At 46.3% G+C, this 12,257-nt stretch overlaps 1 pseudogene; it reads right to left on the bottom strand.

Annotated features, from left to right (window-relative positions):
• Nucleotides 1-737: 737 nt before the first annotated feature.
• Nucleotides 738-2,102, bottom strand: LOC123076976 (reticulon-like protein B9; annotated as a pseudogene).
• Nucleotides 2,103-12,257: the final 10,155 nt, after the last annotated feature.

Raw genomic sequence — 12,257 nt, 5'->3', positions numbered from 1 at the left:
ACACAAGCATAAGAAAGAATAGACTCAAAACCGAAACGGTATATGCCATTGACGATGTGCAAGAATAAGAGACATAGTGAAAGAACCAGCCACAAGACCAGCGTAGCAGATATTATCGCTGTTCTGAAACCGACCTGATACTTTCACGGTTCTGAAACTGGTCGTTGTTGCATTGAAATGAGTGAAACAAAAATCTACTGGCGTGTCAAGCTAAGTGGTTCGAGCAGGTCTCGAGGGAGGCGCATGGTTCCGAACAGGGCTGGCACCTGCTTCAGCGTACGATTGCAAATGTGTTTCTCGTTTTGTACTGCTTCTGGACCTGATTTTGTTAACTTCTGGCGAGATGTTAACTTGCCAGACGTATACTTGGGTCTGATGTTCAACGACTGTTGACGGTGGAGTTCTCTTCTTGGGCTGGATCACTATTTCTAGTTGATAGTTTGGGTAGTGTCTAGGCCTAGTGAAGGGGGCCTTTTTGTTCTCGACTTTTTTCAATTGTGGGTGAGGACTCTTGTAATCTATTGTGAATATGATCATTGTTTTTCGTAGTATTTTGAAGAACCATTAGATTAACCATTATGAACAAACTTACCTATGTGTACTTGTATGGTCCACCTAGTGTGTAACTGTGTATAACCTCCATATAGTTCTGGAGAATGAAATATGAACAAAATCTTTCTTTACGTAAGCTGGAATTTATAGGGTCCATTTATCCTCGGAATGCTTCCTCCTCAATGTCCCGCCAACCAGGGTTCAAGTCCTAGACTTGACACTACATACATAAGGTTGGGTGTATTTGTGTACGTGAGCATTTGCGTTGATATTGTGTTTAAAAAAATTATATAAATTTTTCAGAGAGAAATTATAAAACTTTAACATGTGTGTTCTTCTGTACGATATTTAAAAGTATATCAAATATAAATGCTAAAAGATTGTACATTTATTTTGAAAAAGCGACTATCTTGAAAATCTTGGGTGTGTGAGTGTGACAGCTTGAGCAACTAGGCAACCGCCGTCCCAAAATAATTCCAACGCAAACTAAATATGAAAATTCCAAAATTATTAAACTAATGCACATGTACAATAAAAGTGAAATTAATGAAAATAACAAAAGAAAGGATCTCTATTCGCAAAAAATATGGTGCTTCCGTACCAAAATTAATGAACCAAAGGAGGGCTAAATATCTCAGCTTCCCTAGCACCCGCTCTCTCATGCAATTGCATATGTGGTCGTGTCCTGCGTGCTGGCTACCATCATTCGAGGGAATATCAAGTGATACTAAGGCTTAGGTGATACGGTGATAACTCTTGGGAGCCATTGGATTGCAAAAAGGCCATCCAAGAGTCCTAAAATTGCCCGTAGGTACAAGAGCTACTCAGTTACCTTCGGATCTAAGACCCAACGACCCAGAAGCCCGTATCACGGTATCACCTAAGCCTCGGTATCACCTGAAACTTTCCCACCACCCTGCAACATGATCTAGCCTCCTTGCATGAGTTGTCAGCGAGTCGAACCACGTCAGCCGGTGCACGAACCACGTGAGCCTCCTGTGCAGGCCCAGGTTGCCTGCTTCGCGGTCCTCTCCGACAGGATCGTCTCAGGGATCCGTGGAACCGGCCTGCATGCATGCAGTTTACAGGCGTGAGCATGGTGATCGTCTCAAGCCCTGAAGCTAATTCTGAAACAAAACCGTGACACTGAAGAAATGGGGTTTGGTGCACTACAGGTTCAGGAAAGCGGAGGCGTTGGTCCAGATGAAGAAGATGAGCATGGTGATCATGGCGGCATAGCACGCCAGTGTCAGGAAGTGGTACTCCGCCACCTCGAACAGAGCCCACGCCGCCGTCGCCGCGCCGAGGATCGACGCCGACACCTTCGGCCTCCTCCACAGGATGATGTCCGCCGCTGCAACGCAATGCACGCATGATCGGTTCAGAAATCAGAAAGCTTAGCCTCGTAGCTCTGCAAGAATGCAAGTAGTTTGCTAGCCACCTTCGCGTCCACCGAGGGCCGCATGGACCGGCCTTTCCCTGCCAAAGAGCCTCGGCGCCCGGTGTCCGTTCAAATGCGATCCTCCTCCCATTGCCATTTTGGTGTTGGTATGTGGTTTTAGATATGCAGATTGCTGTTGAGGTTCTCGTTTGTTCTTATAACCTGAATGTGCATAGGCTTTTGGGAACTTTGGCAATTTTCAAGGGAGAAAGCAAAGCATAGCTTTGGCTCAGGTCTTTGGTTTGATACTTTGGCGTGCAATCTTGTTCAGCAAAAAAATACTTTGGTTCTCAGGTGCCTTTTGGAGTTGGGATCTGATCCAAACCTTGTGATTCTGGATTCTGCTGATAGACAGACCCGCGTTCGGTTTCTCTTTGTGGAGGAGACATGGGTTCCTTGCGCTACAAATGACTCTTCTTCTGCAAGGGTAATGTAAGTCGGTGCATCCTCATTGGATTATCAAACACACTTGGAACATCAAACCTATAAGAATTGGGCATAAGGCTACAAACCAACATTCACTCCAGTATTTAGGAAGCACCAGAGACATATACTTCCTCCGTCCCAAATTACTTGTATTAGATTTAGCACGGAGGGAGTATATTTTAGCAGTATTCATGTGAGCCCGAGCTCACCATTAGGAAACCGAATGGTTAGCACGCCATCCTAGTCGGTCATATAAATTCACACGGTCTCCTTGTGTATCCCCGTGTATGTATTATATAAGCGTCATCAATAGAATTAAAATATATCTAGACAATGCACTAAATAACTTCTAGAATACTATAAACGTGCCTATTTTTCCTAATCAAAATAGGCAAATTAGCGTGTGCCGCTCAATGAGTACCATGCAACCAAATGTGTTGGAAGTCATTCAACATAGACAATAAAGTTGCCGCAAGTAAATGGCCCACCAACCTTCATTAGCATGTACTTGGTACTTTCCCGAGAGCGGACGTCCTGCACGCAGCGGCAGCTGCACGCAGTTATCTCGCCGGTCGCGCGTCGCGTGGTGATGCGTGCTATGTGATTTGCAGAAGGAGTAAAAAGGAGATACGTCGTGTGATACAGATAAATACACTGCCCCACGTCGGTTTAGTGGGCTCGGTCCGTGGTACATCTCTGAGCCGGCCTTCGTATTTATCTGTGCTGGCCTTCGTCTCCAGCTGCCCCAAGGCGACGAGGAGCCGGCCTTCGTCTCCAGCTGTGCTGTGCAGTCCTTACGCCACAGCGGCCCGGCTTCGGCAAACACCACCATCCGCGTTGGCTGGAAGTGCAGGTGCAGCGGCCTAGGCCAAAGGTGTAAGTTTTTGGTCGCAGTCATGCGAGCAGCTGCGAAATGTTTATATTAGTTAGATGAATTTTTGTAGCACTCTGAATAAAGTATGGGAAAAACAAAAGGAGATCTGAATCAATCTTGGCCCAAAAGTCCTTAGTAGTCTTTCTTAAGCCCTACCCCGTGGTTGGTTAGCTAAAGTACCCGTGCCCCTGCGGTATATATACTGGTTAAATTTCATTGACAACAAGCCGTGAAATGCTAGTAATACAAAAAGGAAAGATATACTTCAAAAGGAATCTCTGTCGGGATGGTGACATTTTTGAATGTTCAAACAATGCAAAGGGAAAGATATACTTAGTATAATCAAACTGTTGAAGTTTGGTGCGTTTGTGCAGCACTCTGCATATAGCCTAGGGGGAAGAATATAGTCTGAATCAAGCTTGGCAAAAATGGTCCTTGATCGTTTTTTTAATCATGAGCCCGTGTTTTGGTTACAGAAGTACGCGTGGCCCGGCATGTGTAAGGTGTTTGGCTAATGTTGTTTCTGGTATGTTGTAACTGTTGATTCTCTCTCGGTGTAGTTACAATTTTCAATGCACATACCATGAAAAAAAGGGAATCTATGCCTAGTATAATCGCACTCCTTTCATTAAAGGTCCTCGTTATTTTTTAACTCTTTTGGTTCAGGTCTGTGTAATAGTTAGTATTTATAACTATGCGGATTGTGCTTTTCTAAATGCAGGCCAAGAGGTCCTCGTGCGCCAGACGAGAGGGTTGTAGTAGTTGATCGTGTGCCGCGGCTCGAAGCTGCCATTAGAGGATTCGCTGATAGGGGGACTGAGGTCGTCGTCAACCCGGTGATTTGTTCAATTCAGCGTTTTGATTTGGACCTATGATTTCCTGCAGTTAGGCTTAATTTGGACCCGTGATTTGTTCTTCCAATAAGCGACATGCCTTGCTGGATAGTACTGTAATTTGAACACCTGCTGTTAGGCTTAGTTTGGACATGTGTTCTGATTTACAAATAAGCGATGTCACAACTTGGTGATCTGTAATTTGATTTAGTGTTGTTATGTTTGTTTTTCCTGCTTCGACACGCCGCCTTGTGATTTTGATTTCGAAAACGAGGTGATATACTGGCTCGCTGTGTGGTGACATCTCTTTTATATAGGTGGAACCTTTTTTTGTCAGTTCAAATTATGATATGTGCCTACTTTCCTGCGCAAGTGGCGATGGGAGCAGGTCGCATGTACTACGGCCTTTCAGAATTGATGACCGGGTGCCGTGCAGCCCCGTGTATAGTGAGATGGGTTGGATTGGCATCCAGTTTTTGAACATTTGAATTGTTGTCCCGGCGCACCTTGGGCACAGGATCAATGGCAGCGGAGGCGGGGGTGTCCGGAGACGACGAGCAGACAATGAGCTCTGGGACATCGCGGCACACCGGCGTCGGTGGATCAGGTCAACGCGAGGTGCTTGTGCAGTTGTGCGTGTTTGAACAAGAACGTGCAAAACGATCGGTACTGTCCACGGCTGGTGCATGGGCCTTAAATACATGCGACTGGGTAAAGTGTTTACGTTATACAGTGTTCGGTACAACGTCCTCTCGCCTGCACATGTACAGTACTCTGCAGCGGTGCGTCAATCCGTCTGTCAGTGTATGGTACATCGAATACAACAAAATACGAAACATATCGCACGCCGACGGACTCTGTACTCCCAGTAGCACTTCCAGCTAGTACTAATCGCGACGTCCTGTCAGCCGTGGATGCGCTGCCGCTGCGTGCAGCTGCACTTCTCGTACTTTCCCTCTCCATATAGACAACCCATCTTCCTCAAAGCAAACAACAAAATCCACCATCTCATTTATCCATATTTGACACTCCGGTAGTACAAACTCCTCATTTTCAGTATTTTGGTATAGTGATTGGTGATGGAAATCCCCGCAAGCATAGGAAATAATAGTCTGAAAACCAAAACGGTGTATGCTGTAGACAATGCGCAGGAATAAGAGACATGGGGAAGTATATACTCTCTGTTCTGAAACCAGTCAGATACTTTTGTGGTTCTCAAACATGTTGCATAGAAATTAGTGACAGAAAAATCTATTGCCATGGGGAACACAACCATTCAAGCATGTGTTATTAACGGAGGTGTATGGTTCCGCACAGGGATGGCACTTACTTCAGCGTAGGATTGCACGTGTGTTTCTCATTTTGGACTACTTTCTTCTGTTTCTCGTCGCGTGAACCTCTGGGGAGATACTAAGTTGCGGCTGATGTTTCTCATTTTGGATTGCATGTGTGTTTCTCATTTTGAAGTAGGCTTGCGGCTGATGTCAGCCAACTGCTAACGGTAGAGTTCTCTTCTTTGGTTGGATCCATGGTGTTTCTAGCTGATACTCCAGTTGGGGTAGTATTTATTTCTACTTGAAGGGCCTTTTTTGCTAGTTTTATTTAAGTGTGAGTGGGGACCCTTTGAACTTCTGTAATTGTTGAAAGGCGTTGTTTTTTTAGAAGAAAAATACTTTGGTTCCCAGGTGCCTTTTGGAGTTGGGATCTGATCCAAACCTTGTGACTCTGGATTCTCAAGATAGACCCGCGTTCGGTTTCTCGTTGTGGAGGAGAAATGCGTATTTCGCCCTACAAATGCCTTTTCTTCAGTGAGGGAAATGTAATTCGGTGCATCTTCCTTGGATTATCAAACATACTTGGAACTTCAAACTTACAACAATTGTGCATAAGGCCACAGACCAACATTCAGTCGAGTATTTAGGAAGCACGGAGCACGGGATATTTTAGCAGTATCCATGTGAGCCCGAGGTCACAATTACGACATTGAATGGTTACCACGGGATATCCCCCCAGCCGCCGCGATCCCATCCCTCCTTCCCCTCCGCCGCTGCCGGGGGACAGCGCCGGGCAGAGCCCGTGCGGTCGACGGCGGCGGCGGAGGGCCGCTCCTCCTTCTCGGGCTGTTTGTGGTGGTGTGGGGTGAGATGGCCAAAGGCTGGAGGCGGGGCCGGGTGTGGCCAGTGGTGGCGGAAGTGGCGGCCGGCCTGAATCCGATCTTGGCAGAGGCGGCAGCAACTCCGGCCCGAATCCGAACATGGCGGTGGCGGCGTCCCCTCCGCCGGGGATGACGGGCCAGATGGTGGGTTCTTGTGGTGGCGGATCTTGGGATCCCGCACCCGGGGACCTCGCAGGATGCGAGTGGCAGCCGGAGCTTCCTCCGGCGTCGACGGCGCTTGATGCGGGATCGCGGCGGCGGTTGTTGTTGTATGAGGAACGACAACCACTGGCACGACGGTGGGTGCTCCCTATAGAGCCCATAATCGGGGCGGCGGACCCTTTTCATCAACGGCGGCGGACTTCGGGATTGTGTGGGCGATTCAGAATCTGGATCTCGAGGTGGGGCCTTCTGAGGCTGGTGGCGGTATGGGACGTCCCTTCCATCAACATACCAGGTTCAATGGGGCTCGTCAGGTTAGACATGTGCCTCTTTCGGAGTTGTCGAGCGGTGCCCATCGCCGACAGGTGAAGCCACCAGTGGATGTGCTACCGGCCGATGCTACGCATGGCGTCTTATATGGAGACGTCAAGTCATGCCTGCTACCGGCAGGTGATGCACGGTGGCTCTTGCGGAGGTGTCATGTTAAGTCAGTTCCTGTCGGATCCAAGGTGATGCGACAGTAGAGGGAGGTAGGCGGTATGTGACGTCTTTGTCTTTCGTTGTATCCTCAAGAGGTTTCCGGCTATCGAGGTGTCAGTAGACGGATAAGGGCGGATGGTACAGACGGCTTCAACGACGAGTTTGTGCACTCCGGTGGAAACACAAAATCTCTGATCAAACTATGTCGTCGCGCGCCTGTGTCTTGTCCTTGCTGAACATGGTGGATTGAAGCTTGGCTTTGGGGATGAGAATCCGGAGTTCAATCTTGTGATGGACTCGCCATCATCGGCGCACGTGCGGCTATCCCTTCTTGAAGACGTAGCCTAGGAGTTTTGTATTTTCTGTTTGTGTTGTGTCTTGTATCATAGGGATTAGTGGCTATCTGGGCGAGGTACTGTCGCGAGGTATAAGGCCTCAGGGTTTGTTTTCCGCTTTATTTCCGGGTCGATGGTGTTCGGCTGCTGGATTTTGCACTAGTAATAATATATAGCTGCATGCATCGTCCTGATGCAGAGGCCGGGGATTATTCTCCTTTAAAATAATAATAATTCACATGGTCTCCTTGTGTATCCCCTGTGTATGTAAGTGTTTCCAATAGAATTAAACATATCAAGAGTATTTACCCTGCAAAAAACAATAATATCCAGAGTATTTTGAAGTAAACAACTACAATCCTATAAACATGCCCACTTTTCCTTTTCAAAACAAGCAAATTAGCGTGTGCCACTCAATGAGCACCGTGGAGGCAACAAAATGTGTCCAAGTCATTCAAGGTGGATAATAGAGTTGCCGCAAATAAATGGGCCACCAACGTAAACTTCATTTGTACGTAGATACAACTTTCACTTTCCATATAAACAAACCATCTTCCTCAAAGCAAGCAACAAACTCCACCATTCCATTTTTCCATATTTTACACTTCGGTAGTAGAAACTCTTCATTTTTAGTATTTTCGTATAGCGAATGGTGATGGCAATCTACACAAGCATAAGAAAGAATAGACTGAAAACCGAAATGGTATATGCCGTTGACGATGTGCACGAATAAGAGACATAGGGAAAGAACCAGCCACAAGACCAGCGTAGCCGATTGTATCGCTGTTCTAAAACCGGCCATATACTTTCACGGTTCTGAAATCGGTCGCTGTTGCCCTGAAATGAGTGAAACAAAAATCTACTGGCGTGTTGAGCAAAGCGGTTTGAGCAGGTCTCGAGGGAGGCGCATCGTTCCGAACAGGGCTGGCAACTGCTTCAGCGTACGATTGCATATGCGTTTCTCATTTTGAACTGCTTCCGGACCTGATTTTGTTTCTCAGTCGTGAACTTTTGGCGAGATGTTAAGTTGCCAGAGGTAGACTTGGGTCTGATGGTCGACGACTGTTGACGGTGGAGTTCTCTTCTTGGGTTGGATCACTATTTCTAGCTGATAGTTTGGGTAGTGTCTAGGTCTAGTGAAGGGGGCCTTTTTGTTCTCGATTTTGTTCAATTGTGAGTGAGGACTTTTGTAATTTGCTACTTGCTTGATTTTGTGCTACAACCAAAGCCAATGGAACGAACATTGAGAGCAATAAGACGGTCCCCCCCCCCACCCCCGTAATCGGGGCGGCGGACCCTTTTCATCAACGGCGGTGGACTTTGGGATTGTGTGGGCGATTCAGAGTCTGGATCTTGAGGTGGGGCCTTCTGAGGCTGATGGTCCTGTGGGACGTCCCTTCCATCAACATACCGGGTTCAATGCGGCTCATTAGGTTAGACATGTGCCTCTTTCGGAGTTGTCGGGCGGTGCCCTATCGCCCGCAGGTGAAGCCACCGGTGGATGTGCTACCGGCCAATGCTACGCATGCGTCTTATATGCAGACGTCAAGTCATGCCTGCTACCGGCAGGTGATGCACGGTGGCTCTGGCGGATGTGTCATGTTAAGCCAGTTCCTGTTAGATCCAAGGTGGTGCGACAGTAGCGAGAGGCAGGCGGTATGGGACATCCTTGTCTTCTGTTGTCTCCTCAAGAGGTTTCTGGCTATCGAGGTGTCAGTAGACGGATAAGGGCGAATGATACAGACGGCTTTAACGACGAGTTTATGCACTCCGGTGGAAACACAAAATCTCTGATCAGACTATGTCGTCACGCGCCTGTGTTGTGTCCTTGCTGAACATAGTGGATTGAAACTTGGCTTTGGGGATGAGAATTTGGAGTTCAATCTGTGGTGGACTCGCCATCATCGGCACACGTGCGGCTATCCCTTCTTGAAGGCGTAGCCTAAGAGTTGTGTTTTTGTGTGTGTTGTGTCTTGTATCATAGGGATTAGTGGCTATCTAGGGGAGGTACTGTGGCGAGGTATAAGACCTCAGGGTTTGTTTTCCGCTTTATTTCTGGGTTGATGGTGTTCGGCTGCTGGATTTTGCACTAGTAATAATATATGGCTGCATGCATCGTCCTGATGCAGAGGCCGGGGATTATTCCCCTTAAAAAATATAAATCCACACGGTCTCCTTGTGTACCCCCTGTGTATGTAAGTGTTTCCAATAGAATTAAACATATCAAGAGTATTTACCCTACAAAAAATAATGATATCGAGAGTATTTTGAAGTAAACAACTACAATCCTATAAACATGCACACTTTTCCTTTTTAAAACAAGCAAATTAGCGTGTGCCACTCAATGAGCACCGTGGAGGCAACCAAATGTGTTCCAAGTCATTCAACGTGGATAATAAAGTTGTTGGGGAGCGTAGTAATTTCAAAAAAATTCCTACGCACACACAAGATCATGGTGATGCATAACAACGAGAGGGGAGAGTGTTGTCTCCGTACCCTCGTAGACCGTAAGCGGAAGCGTTTATCAACGCGGTTGATGTAGTCGTACACCTTCACGATCCGTCCCGATCAAGTACCGAACATACGGCACCTCCGCGTTCAGCACACGTTCAGCTCGATGACGTCCTTGCCTTCTCGATCCAGCAAGAGGGGCGAAGTAGTAGATGAGTTCCGACAGCACGACGGCGTGGTGACGGTGTTGGTGAAGAACAATCTCCGCAGGGCTTCGCCTAAGCACTACGAAAACTATGACGGAGGACAAACTAGAGGGGACGGGGTTGCCGGCACACGGCTTGGTGTTTCTTGATGTGTCTTGGGTGCTAGCCCTACCCCTCTATTGATATGTTGAGCCTTGAGGTCGAAACTTGGAGTAAAAGCCTCCACAAAGTCGGTTTCACCTGAAAGGCAAGAGTCCTTCTCGGACTCCAGGGCCAGACGCCAGGGACCCTGGCGTCTGGCCCCTAGACTCCGCAAAACTTCCTTTTGCGCTTTCCAAAAACCTTGTGGGCTTTCCCCTTTGGCCCAGATAAAGTGTTCTCGTGCCCAAACATTTCGGGAAACATTCGGAACCCCTTATGATGGATTCCGGAACCTTTCCAGATATCAAACACTACTATCCACATATCAATCTTTACTTCCGGACCATTCCGGAGTTCCTCATCATATCCGTGATCTCATCCAAAACTTTGAACAACATTCGGTCACCAACATACATAACTCATAGTACTATATCGTCAACAAACTTTAAGCGTGCGGACCCTACGGGTTCGAGAACTATGTAGACATGACCGAGACACCTCTCTGGTCAATAACCAATAGCGGGACCTGGATGCCCATATTGGCTCCTACATATTCTACGAAGATCTTTATCGGTCAGACCGCATAACAACATACGTTGTTCCCTTTGTCATCGGTATGTTACTTGCCCGAGATTCGATCGTCGATATCTCAATACCTAGTTCAATCTCGTTACCGGCAAGTCTCTTTACTTGTTCCGTAATACATCATCCTGCAACTAACTCATTAGTTGCAATGCTTGCAAGGCTTATAGTGATGTGCATTACCGAGTGGGCCCAGAGATACCTCTCCGACAATCGGAGTGACAAATCCTAATCTCGAAATACGCCAACCCAACAAGTAACTTTGGAGACACCTGTAGAGCACCTTTATAATCACCCAGTTACGTTGTGACGTTTGGTAGCCCACAAAGTGTTCCTCCGGTAAACGGGAGTTGCATAATCTCATAGTCATAGGAACATGTATAAGTCATGAAGAAAGCAATAGCAGAATACTAAACGATCAAGTGCTAAGCTAACGAAATGGGTCAAGTCAATCATATCATTCTCCTAATGATGTGATCCCGTTAATCAAATGACAACTCATGTCTATGGCTAGGAAACATAACCATCTTTGATCAACGAGCTAGTCAAGTAGAGGCATACTAGTGACACTCTGTTTGTCTATGTATTCACACAAGTATTATGTTTCCGGTTAATACAATTCTAGCATGAATAATAAACATTTATCATGATATAAGGAAAGAAATAATAACTTTATTATTGCCTCTAGGGCATATTTCCTTCAGTCTCCCACTTGCACTAGAGTCAATAATCTAGTTCACATCGCCATGTGATTTAACATCGATGGTTCACATCTTTATGTGGTTAACACCCATAGTTCACATCGACATGTGACCAACACCCAAAGGGTTTACTAGAGTCAGTAATCTAGTTCACATCGCTATGTGATTAACACCCAAAGAGTACTAAGGTGTGATCATGTTTTGCTTGTGAGATAATCTTAGTCAACGGGTCTGTCACATTCAGATCCGTAAGTATTTTGCAAATTTCTATGTCAACAATGCTCTGCATGGAGCTACTCTAGCTAATTGCTCCCACTTTCAATATGTATCCAGATTGAGATTTAGAGTCATCCGGATCAGTGCCAAAACTTGCATCGACGTAACCCTTTACGATGAACTTTTTGTCACCTCCATAACCGAGAAACATATCCTTATTCCACTAAGGATAATTTTGACCAATGTCCAGTGATCTACTCCTAGATCACTATTGTACTCCCTTGCCAAACTCAGGGCAGGGTATACAATAGGTCTGGTACATATCATGGCATACTTTATAGAACCTATAGCTGAGGCATAGGGAATGACTTTCATTCTCTTTCTATCTTCTGCCGTGGTCGGGCTTTGAGTCTTACTCAATTTCACACCTTGTAACACAGGCAAGAACTCTTTCCTTGACTGTTCCATTTTGAACTACTTCAAAATCTTGTCAAGGTATGTACTCATTGAAAAAACTTATCAAGCGTCTTGATCTATCTCTATAGATTTTGATGCTCAATATGTAAGCATCTTCACCGAGGTCTTTCTTTGAAAAAACTCCTTTCAAATACTCCTTTATGCTTTCCAGAAAATTCTACATTATTTCCGATCAACAATATGTCATTCACATATACTTATCAGAAATGCTGTAGTGCTCCCACT

The sequence above is a fragment of the Triticum aestivum genome, chromosome 3D (genome assembly GCF_018294505.1).
Source record: "Triticum aestivum cultivar Chinese Spring chromosome 3D, IWGSC CS RefSeq v2.1, whole genome shotgun sequence".
Classification (NCBI taxonomy): domain Eukaryota; kingdom Viridiplantae; phylum Streptophyta; class Magnoliopsida; order Poales; family Poaceae; genus Triticum; species Triticum aestivum.
This window is presented reverse-complemented; position numbering and strand designations above follow the sequence as displayed.